Here is an 11,943-nt window from a genome sequence, read left to right as displayed (position 1 = left end):
AAATGTTCGTGATCCCACTAGAACATTTGAAGTTGGGCAGCTAAACGTTCACTTGAAACTCTTGATCCGAAAGTTTGATACAGTACTAAAAAATAACACATCAACCCTATCTTGTGCGATTATAAACCTATAAATACCTTGCCCCTTCACCCTATTTTGCCCCTTCTATCAATTTGTTCCTAGAGTGAAAGTGAGAGAGAGAGAGAGAGAGAGAGAGAGTGATTTGGAGAGAGAATGAGCTCTCTTGGTCCTTTGATCTTCAAATGAAGTAATTTTCCTAACATAGATTGTTCTAATGATTTTATTAGGTTTTTATCTCAATGCTTATCTTCTACTTAGGTAGTTTTTGTATCTAGGCTTAAGGTTTTTAATCTCTAGTAGGTTTTTATCTTAATACTATATTCGTAGTTTAATGTTATTGGGCGTACCATACGTTGCATGAGAATGCTATTGAGGCTTAGTACCTTAGGACATGTCGGGATGAGGTCTAGAAGTAATTTTTGTTCTAATGGGTTTATACACAGAACCGAACATTTGACACCTTCTGGACGAACGTTCGATGTCAAGGCATAACGTTCGACCTCTTCTGTCCAAACATTTGATGGCCAAACAGTAAGCCTATTTTGAACAACTTAGGAATTATGGATTGTTTTAGCTCAAACGTGCATGTTTACAACTCACATGAAATATAGTTTAGATTACTGTGAACTCTATTTTATGAAAATGAGTGATAAATAAACAAATGATGAAAATGACAAGTCGTAAATGCATGCAATTGGATCGGGTGTTTGACCATCTCATCTGAAAACCAATTGGTGTCTAGTGAGGAAAGCCAAAGTCTTTTATAGCATTCGAAATCGCACCATACAATGCATGTTCTAAGAGCTGTCCATGTAAGTAGAGCAACACTGTTGCACCTCAACAATCCCTCCCTCAACATGACGCTCACACAACTCAAACCCATGACTCTGGCTCTGATACCATTTGTTTGATCGAGCCTTTGACAATCTCATCTAAAAGCCTTTTATGGCATTCAAAATTGCAACACACAAGGCATGTTCTAAGATTTGTCTATGTAAGCAAAGTAGCACTATTGCACCTTAACATATTCATATAAAAGACAATGAATAACGAATTGAATTGTAAGACATGATATACTGATATGTGCAGGATAACGGCCATAGGGTTATTATTATAAGAGTTGGCCCTATGGTCGTAGAGATTTACTTTTATTTTTTGACCTTGGATCCAATGGTTATTTTGTAATGAACACACCATGTACGAATGTGGTCACTAATACGGCTTTGCTAGGAGTGTAGGCCACCAAAGGTTAGATTTGATTGAGCTGCTAGCATATGACGATATGTGGTAGTATCCAGAGCACTGATATTGTACTATATGTCCCTTGGGACAACGCCAACCCTACTGAGAAGGGGTTAAATCTCGAGTAGAATATATTGTTTAACATATAACATGCTCGCTTAATATATCACACACACACTATATATATATATATGACATTTTTTTTTTTTTTGACATGTCCACACAAAAGAAGGGGAAGGGGGGATTTAAACTAGTGACCTCCGCTTTATAAGGCGTGGTACACACTCAATTGAGCTACCACTTGGGGACCCATGACATTCTTTTATTGAACAAAAGACTTCATTTACATTACTGCTTGTGATTTATAAATCTTTTGCTTAAATAACTTATTTCACTACATGATAACCTATATAAACTTGTATCTTTTCCACCTATGTGTATTATTTTATAGATGGACTACCTTTAGATGTCAATTTCGAGATGGACCTCAGGACAAATACGACCATTTGGCGTTATGATATCTATTCGATTAACGCTTGAGGACTCATTACAGGATTTCGAAAACTGCTCTTGGTAATTATTATTTTTGGGTGATGTTGTAGGTTTGAGATATGTGTCTGTATTAAGGTTTAATTTAGATATTTTGTAATGATGATATGTATAGTATAATTTCAGTTAATGTGATGATTCTTAGTAGATGTTCTGTTGTAACGATTAATGTTGATACAATAATATAAATCATATGTTTCCACTGCGTAGTATTCTCTTTTTTAAGAGTAAAGATTAGAGTTCTTGGGACTTCATGAGGAAGACTAAGGCAGATATGAGTGTGAAGGGACCCCAAAGAGTCAAGACACGATTGCAATGTCCGAACATGACATCCATGTTCGGACACAGGGAGTAATTCCGAGTTTCTGGAATTGGTGTTCGGCCAGGGCCTCTAGCCATCCGGACAGGGTTACGATCTTAAGTTTTTGGAATTGGTGTTCGGATAGGGCCTCTAGCCATTTGGATAGGGTTGTGATCTTAGAGTTTCTGGAATTGTCGTCCAGACACCTCTATGTTATTTTATGCACGTTTTGTTTACGTGTCTGGACAGGGGGTATGTCCCGTCCGGACACCCTTCATAGATTTACAAATACGATCTTAATTCATATTTTCTTTAGGTTTAGGTTTTGGGAGTCTATAAATACATGCTTTATAGCCCTAAGAACGCGGCTTATGTTTATTATTTAGTTTTCTTCAAAAAGAATACTCAAAGTTGAGTTTTTTCATAATTTTCCTTCAAACCTTAGATAATATCTATTGTTTAGACAAGAGTTCTTTGATTTTGTTGATAATCTCACAATCATAGGAATATTTATCCATTCTACTTGTTGTTTTTCTTGTCCATCATAATCCTATGCTGCATCAGTTAGTATCAGAGCACAAGTTTCTTTCGATGGCACCGCCAATCACAAGGGGAAAGGGCTATGCAAACTTGGAGAACGTGTATGAACGTGAGGAATCAGTTCGGGAAGAACAAGCGGCGGCACATCAACAACTTATGGATGAACGATTTGTGGTTTGGGGGAATCAAATGAGACCCTCACTACCCAATGGGCTAATCTTGGGGGTTGTAGAGGACGTCATCATCAACCCTCTCCGCCCGTCTCGGAAGAGGAAGACGAATGAAGTGATGAGGATGAAGCCGGGAATCCTTTTACGGGGCGTAGTGCATGCGGACATCAACCCCTTGTGCAAGCCCATGCCAATCGATGGGAGAGTGGTTTCAAACTCAATATTCCATAATTCCAAGGGGGTCTCCAAACTGAAGAATTTTTTGATTGGGTAGCGGCAGTTGGAGAAATTCTTGATTTCAAAGAGGTGCCCAAGGATCAACGAGTTTCTTTGGTCTCAACCAAATTCCAGGGAAGAGTAACGACATGGTGGCAACCATTGAAGCAATCAAGAGTGCGGCCAAGGGGAAGATCAATAGTTGGGAGAAACTGTTGAAACGCATGCGTCCGACCTTTTTACCCTACAATTATACCCGAGCCATGTATCAAAGGCTGCAAAATCTAAGCAAAGGTTTGAAGTCCGTGGATGAATACACAAAAGAATTCTACAAGTGCATAACACGTGTTGATTTAGCTGAGACCAAAGATCAACTAGTGTCCCCATACATTGGAGGTTTGCGTCAACAAATTCAAGATTCTTTGAACCTCTTTGATCCTCATAATGTGTCGGAGGCCCATCAAATGGTACTATTGCTAGAGAAGACAGCCTCACGAGGGCCTTTTGGAGTATTTGGCCGTGGGACCGGGGGAAACACAAACCGATCAAGTGGGCCATTCACGGCTCAAAGCACCAGGCAACCCCCAAATCAAAATAGGGTTCCAACTACATTGGAAACACCAAGCCGAGTTGCAACAACTAGTGGGCCTAAATGCTTTAGATGTGGCGAACTGGGCCACCGGGTGGCGGATTGCCGCAAGGGGGAAAGTATGGTAAGGGTCTACTTATTGACTCGGGAGACACCTTCAATGAGCAAGGTGACGGAGAGGAGCAAGAAACAACCTTCGACGACTACAGGGAGGTCGAGGAAGAATTTGTTACTGGAGATGACGGTCCTCTCTTGATGGTGAGAAGGGTGTGTTTTACACCCCGAAAAACGGAGGGTGAAGATGGGCAGCGCGACAATCTTTTCCACTCAACATGCACTATTGGGGGTAAGGTATGTAAGCTCATCATTGATGTGGGCAATTGTGAGAATGTGGTAGCGGAGGAAGCGGTCCATAAGTTGGGCCTTGACATGGAGAAACACCCTACACCATACCGCTTGGAGTGGCTCAAGAAGGGAAACAAGGTAATAGTATTTAAACGTTGCCTTGTGCCTTTTTCAATTGTGTAATTATACGGACAAAACATGGTGTGATGTGGTGGCAATGGACGCTTGCCACTTATTGCTAGGGAGGCCATGGCAATATGGTAAGAATGCTCACCATGACGGAAGGAAGAACATCTATAGCTTCTTGGTTGATAATGTAAAGCTAACACACCTACCGAGCCCAGGAGACGGACCAAAACCTTCTAAAGAGGCGGCCCAAACTCTCTTGGCAAAACGGAAGTTCATCAAGGAGATGCTTGACTCCAATCAGGTGTATGTATTATATAGGAAGGAGTGCAATACCACGGAGGTGGTACCAAAAGCAATTAAGGAGTTGGTGGAGGAGTTTTCCGATGTGTTCCTAAAAGATTACTCGAAGAGCTACCGCCTCTTCATGACATTCAACACCAAATCGACTTGGTGCCTCGGTCTAGTCTCCCCAATTGACCACACTTCCGCATGAGCCCCAAGGAGCACGAAGAGTTGAGGCAACAAGTCGAGGGACTACTAGGTAAAAGGCATATCCGGGAGAGCTTGAGTCCATGTGCAATTCCAGCTTTGCTTACACCTAAGAAGGACGGATCATGGAGGATGTGTGTCGATAGTCGCTTTATCAATAAGATCACAGTAAGGTACAAATTTCCTATCCTTTGATTGGATGACTTATTAGATCAATTTAGCGGGGCAACGATATTTACCAAACTTGACTTGAAGAGTGGGTACCATCAAATTAGGATACGGGCTAGTGATAAATAAAAGACCGCGTTCAAGACGCGAGGACTCTACGAATGGTTGGTGATGCTGTTCGGGTTATCTAATGCTCCAAGCACCTTCATGAGGGTTATGAGTCAGGTGTTCTACCCATTCATTGGAAAGTTTATAGTCGTCTACTTTGACGACATCCTTATATATAGCTCCACACCTGAGGAACACATTCAACATGTACGAGAGGTACTACATGTTTTGCGCAGGGAGAAATTTTATGCAGCACCGGCTAAATGTTCCTTCATGACCGACTCGGTCCTTTTCCTTGGATATGTGGTGTCCAAAGATGGTTTAGCAGTGGTCCGAGATTGGCCTCTTACCACTACGCTACATGAGGTACGCAACTTCCATGGGTTGGTATCTTTTTATCAATGCTTTATTCAAAATTTTAGCACCATATCAATTACAGAGTTTATGAAGGCGGGAAAATTCTCGTGGAGTGAAGCAGCTACGACCGCCTTCGAGTTGATCAAAGTCAAATTGACCATAGCTCTATTACTAGTTCTTGCAAAATTTGACTTACCTTTTGAGTTGTATTGTGTTGCATCAAAGGTAGGCATTGGAGCGGTACTCAGCCAAATGGGCAAACCGGTGGCCTATTTTAGTGAGAAATTGAAGAGCGCACAACTATAGCACTTATGATATTGAGTTCTACGCATTGGTGCAATCACTGACACATTAGAGCTCATACCTTGCCTACAACGACTTCATCATGTACTCGAACCACGAAGCATTGAAACATCTCAATAATCAAGATAAGTTGTCATCTCGGCATGCTAAATAGGCCGCCTTTGTACAACAATTCTCCTTCACCATCAAACACAAGTTGGGAGCATTGAACAAAGTGGCCGACGCTCTCAGTCGGAAAACATCACTATTGACCACCATGTATTCGGGGGTACTAGGTTTTGAATTATTAAAAGATTATTTGTGTATTGATCCATTTTTTGGTCCTATTGAGGAGGATGTATCATCGGGAGTGCAGGGAGACTTCGGGCTATATAATGGGCTCCTATTCAAAGGCATTCAACTATGCATTCCCGAAGGTAGTCTAGGGTTGAAGATTATCCATTAGCACTGTTGTGAGTGCACTTGTGAGTGTTAAGTCCCACATTAAGAAAATATAAAAGAAAAGTGTACTTAATATACCTAAGTTGACCTTAGACCATTAGCTTAGGCTTTTGGGCTAGATTTGTGTTCAACTATATATATTAATGTACTCTTGGTAAAAAATTCATAACCGCTTTATCTCCCAACAAGTGGTATCAAAGCCATGGTTAGCTTTCTGGGACGGGTGTCTGGACACGTCGGGTTTGGAGTTTTGCCCACTTCTGCAACTCTTGACGTGGGACACTCTTGGAAATGTAATAAGACTCACAAGCGAGGGGGAGTTGGGTCAATGTGAAGAGACTCAAAGTGGGGGAGATTGTTGTGAGTGCACTTGTGAATGTTGTGTTCCACATTGAGAAAATATAAAATAAAAGAGTGCTTAATATACATAAGTGGACTTTAGACCATTAACTTAGGCTTTTGGGCTAGAGTTGTGTTCAATTATGAATATTAATGTACTATTGGTAAAAATTCCATAATCGCTTTATCTCCCAACAAATGGTAACAAAGCCATGGTTACCTTCTTGGGACGGGTGTCAGGAAGCGTCGAGTTTAGAGTTGTGTCTCCATCTACAACTCTTGATGTGAGACACTCTTGAAAATGTAAAAAGACTCACAAGCGAGGGGGAGCTGGGTCGATGTGAAGAGACTCACAAGTAAGGGGGAGATTGTTGTGAGTGCACTTGTGAGTGTTGTGTTCCACATTGAGAAAATATAAAAGAAAAAAGTGTTTAATGTACCTAAGTGGACCTTAGCTTATTAGCTTAGGCTCTTGGGCTAAAGTTGTGTTCAACTATGTATATTAATGTACTCTTAGTAAAAACTACATAACCACTTTATCTCCCAACAAGCGCCATAATGAAGGTCACATGGGGTGGGATAAACACTGCAACTGGTAGCAGACCAGTTCTATTGGCCGAGCATGCGGAAAGAAGTGGACAGACTTGTGAAGAGCTGCCGCGTATGTTAGGTGTCCAAGGGGTCGGCTACTAACGCCGGGTTGTATATGCCCCTTCCTATTTCGAAGGGGCCATGGACCAACGTGAGCATGGATTTCGTGTTGGGCTTAACAAGGACCCCAAAAGATAATGACTCCATCTTTGTGGTTGTTGATAGATTTTCTAAGATGGTGCATTTCATTGCTTACAAGAAGACCACCGATGAGGTGAATGTGGCTCAATTGTATTTCAAAGAGGTCTACCACCTCCATGGGCTGCCATTGTCCATAGTTTTCGACCGCAATACAAGGTTCCTTTGCCACTTTTGGCAATGTTTGTGGCAGTTGTCACGTACAAAGCTCGGTTTCAGTAGTTGCTACCATCCACAAACGGACAGCCAAACAGAGGTCGTTAACTAGTCATGGGATCAGAAATTGTTCCAAGCCGAGTTCGCCTATAACCGTTCAACCAACTGGAGCACCGCCTTAGCCCATTTACCATCATTGATGGGAGTAATCCTCGTGCCCCGTTGGATTTGACACCTATTCCTGATTTGAGGTGAACACATGCTAAAGTTGAAGACTTGATGGTCTAGATACAAGAGGGCCACAAGCTAACCATTAAGAAGTTACAGGAGTCAACGGCAAAGTATAAGGAGGATGCGAACAAGAAGCGACAGGCCTTAGAGTTTGAGGAGGGGGATTTTGTGTGGGCTATTTTGACCACAGATAGATTCCCTGTTGGCGAATACAACAAGTTGGCTGCCCGCAAGATTGGCTCGGTAGAGATTGTAGAGAAGATCAATCTAAATGCCTACCGGTTAAAGCTACCTAGCCATAACAAGACATCTGATGTCTTTAATGTCAAGCACCTTGTCCCGTTTACAAGTGACTCTTCGGATGCAAATGCAAATTCGAAGGCGAATTCTCTCCAACTTGGGGAGGAGGATGATACAGATCAGAGTGCTTGGGACTTCATGAGGAAGACTAGGGCATATATGAGTGTGAAGGGACCCCAAGGAATCAAGACACGATCGCAATGTCCGGACATGACATCCGTGTCTGGACACAAGGAGTAATTCCAAGTTTTTGGAATTGGTGTCTGAATAGGGTTGCGATCTTGAGTTTTTGGAATTGGTGTCCGAACAAGGCCTCTAGCCGTTCGAACAGGGTTGCAATCTTAGAGTTCCTGGAATTGCTGTCCAGATAGGGCCTCTAGATGTCCGGACACCTCTATGTTATTTTATGCACGTTTTGTTTATGTGTCCTGTCAAGGGGTATGTCCCGTCCAGACACCCTTCGTAGATTTACAAATACAATTTTAATTCTTATTTCGTTTAAGTTTAGGTTTTGGGGGTCTATAAATACATGTTTTATAGCCCTAAGAACGCGGTTTATGTTTATTATTTGGTTTTCTTCAATAAGAATACTTAGAGTTGAGTTTCTTAATGATTTTCCTTCAAACCTTAGATAGCATCTATTGTTTAGAGAAGACTTCTTTGATTTTGTTGATAGTCTCACAATTTTAGGAATATTTATCCCTTCTACTTGCTGTTTTTCTTGTCTATTACAATCCTACGCTGCATCAAGATCACTTGATCTTATTCTTTTGTGGAATGGGAATGGGAGGAGAACCATAAAGTTAATTACCAGTTAATTAATTTCTCGGGACGTTACATCATTCTGTCTAATAATGCCTCAATGACGTCGTTAGAAATGTGACCTTGTACAACAAAAGTCACCAAAACATAGTAACTATTCTCAACTTAACTGTGTGGCAATTGTGAGGGGTGGGACGTGACGTGAGCATCCTACAAACGCACACCCTCCCCCATTGCATGGCAAATATAATGAGAAGAGAGGCTTTAAGGGACTGTTTGGGTGTGCGTTGGAGGGGACTAAAAGTGCGTTTAAAACTCAAAAAGTCTGTTTGAAGAAGAAAAAAAAAATCCGTTTGATAAAAAAAATTGAAAACACTTTAAAGTCCAAAAAGCCCGAACATGCTCTAGGAAGGAGCTTGAAAGAGTAGGAAGGAGGAAGAATAAAAGCAATACGAAGCTTGAAAGAGTAGGCAATTTTTTTTATTATGACATGTTCATTTATTAGAAAATATGTTTATTTTCTTAGATTAACAAGTATATGGGGGCATTTTTTTATATATTTATTTGATAAATACATAGTCCATAAATTACATTGAATATGATTTAGATGTATTGACAAAAGTATCACTCAAAATATTTAAATCATAATCGCTTATCCCTTATGACCTATAAGGGACACTCATACAAAAGCTTTAAAAAGATATTAAATTGTTAATGCACAGTTTTCCGATGAGGAACGTGACACACTCTCCGGGTGATGTCGTGGTGTCCAAGGATGCGTTGGGCCTTCACACAAGAACAAACAATAGGATTAGAGTACCCGATGGTGCTCCAGCGGAGATACTCCAATTCCTAAGTCAGTGATCTGAGAGAGAGAAGATACAAGCAACAAGAAAGCTAAAAAGCAAAGGTTGCGATTACCTTAGCATTGAGAGGTGACTTGCATTTTATAGGCATGGAATAGAGTTTAATTCCCCACACGTCTCGGATTCCTTATCCCTCAATATCTGCTATGTAGTTATTTGAGAAGGATAGGGTTTGTTAGCCACTTCGTGATCTTAGTAGCCTAAGATTGTGGGATAAGTGATATGACTTCCGTTTGACGTTAGATGAGGATGCCCGAGTAGTCCTCAGTCAAACGTGTACAGCTTAGGTGCTGATAGCTATCATGCATCTTGATCAATGTAGATAACCTTTTGAATTTGAATGATGGCCTATCCCATTTGTATAGGGATAGTTGATATATTATTGATAGCGGGTCTACATTTTAGATGATCTTATCAAATGTGGGATAAGATCACCTAATTTAATAGAATATAGATATATCTTTATTGTAGAATGACCGACGACTTGCCCTTCGGTTATTGACTATTTCGGCCCATGAGTTGAGTCTCGGACTAGGCGTCCGAGACCTCATCGAGCTAAGCCGTCCGAGGCCTTGTCAGGCCTGTGGACTTGCGGAAACCGGGTTCAGGATCTGTTGGACCTTATGAAACTGATCCATGACCCAACATAAATAAATAACATAATGATTGAATTCTAAATATTCTAATATACATATTTATCAGGCTTTTCAAGAGGTGAATCGTTTTTGGCCCGAGTAGAAGATAGATTCAACACCTTCAATGCTTACTCCACTTGAGAAATTCAGTCACTTTTTATGCATTAAAAGTAACCCCAAAAAGAAAAAAGAAAAGGTTAATTCAAACATGTATAGCTATCAGAATTTTATGTCTAATTAATAAATAGATTAAAAATAAATTCAAAACAGCCCTGAAACCTCAATTAGCCTTGGATTTCAAGAAACACACTTGCGACCAAGATAGAAGCTAAGAAATACCTAAAACTCGATTCAAGAATCACCTAAAACCCCAATTAAAGAAACACCAAAAACCCAATTCAAGAAAACATCAACTATAATTTGTGATCAAGATGGAGAAGCCAAGAAACATACCCACCCCAAAATCATCAGAATAGAAAGAAAGAGAAGAATTAAAGAAAAAGAAAAGAATGGGTTTTTCTTACTATTGAGGATGGTATGGATACGATCCTCCAAGAGAGCTTGACACTATTAGAATATACGGAAAATATATAATATATTTTCTGTATATTCCATAGTATGTTAATATCAAATATTCTCTATTTATGGGTTGATTGTAATCAAATATTGGGATTGTAATCAAATTAAGGAAATTTGATTATTATATTTGTATTTAGATATTACTCTATAAATAGGGACCTTTGTATTCTAAACAAATAAAGTTAATAAGCACAATGTAGCCTTTAAAGGTATTCCTAGTGGTGAACGGGGGTAAAACCAGAGAGCTTCATTCGCTAACCATTCGTAGGACCGTCCGAACGGATGAAGTACATAGTGAAACCCAAGAGCTTCATTCACTGCGCTTTCGCAAGTCCGACCGAACGGTTGAAGCTATCTCCGAACAAAAGTCAATTCCATCCAAACGAAAGTATGTTGTTCCCGCATTAAGGTTTTCCAACTTTAGCTTGGACTTCTATAAAACCCTAGTTTCGTTTGAATGAGACCATCAGTCGTATGAACACTATTAAAAATTTTCCATAATAAGGTTTTCTGCTTCAATAAGGAAACCTAATTCTCAGTTGCATATATATATGACTCTATAGAGCACAATTTTTCTAAGCAACTAAGGGGGCAAATTATATATTGTGCTAAGAGAAGATGCATTCAGAGCTTCAAAGTTATTCTCTTTATAGCTGTGTTTGAGAAGCTGTTTATTCATCAACGATAAGAAGTTTATCGGAAGATCCGATAAAGGAGAATCACTTCAAGAAGATTGTTGAGGTAGGAGACAAGCTGAAAGCTTATTGATCTTACAGAGTATGATTTACAAAGGATTGTAAATGTTATTGTGTCTATAATATAGATTTAGTTGGGCTACCCCAAAAAAAGCTTTACTTTTAGAGAGTTTTCTAAAAAGTTTCCTCTTCATCACAAATGTGTCTGATTGATTTACTGCTTTCTATTATATTTAATGAATGTTTGCATGCTTCATATTTTTAATTCCGCATATTACTTGAACCCACCTTTCTAGGTGGACCGTGCCTACAACGCGCTGGAGCTCAAGCTCAGTCTAGACAACTAGACAAGAACATTAAGGGAATCTTCGAGCATCATCATCAAGCTCGTCGCGCTAGAGCTCAAGCTCAGTCTAGAAAAGAACATCAAGGGAATCTTCGAGCATCGTCATCTTCGATTGCCAATGAGCGCGCAATCGACGCCCAGAAGTAGAGGACATATTTTTGAATCACCCATGCATTCTCAATGAATCAACGGGAAACAAGAAAAAAAGATAAGCATC

Source organism: Corylus avellana, chromosome ca1 (assembly GCF_901000735.1).
Source record: "Corylus avellana chromosome ca1, CavTom2PMs-1.0".
Taxonomy (NCBI): domain Eukaryota; kingdom Viridiplantae; phylum Streptophyta; class Magnoliopsida; order Fagales; family Betulaceae; genus Corylus; species Corylus avellana.
This window is presented reverse-complemented; position numbering follows the sequence as displayed.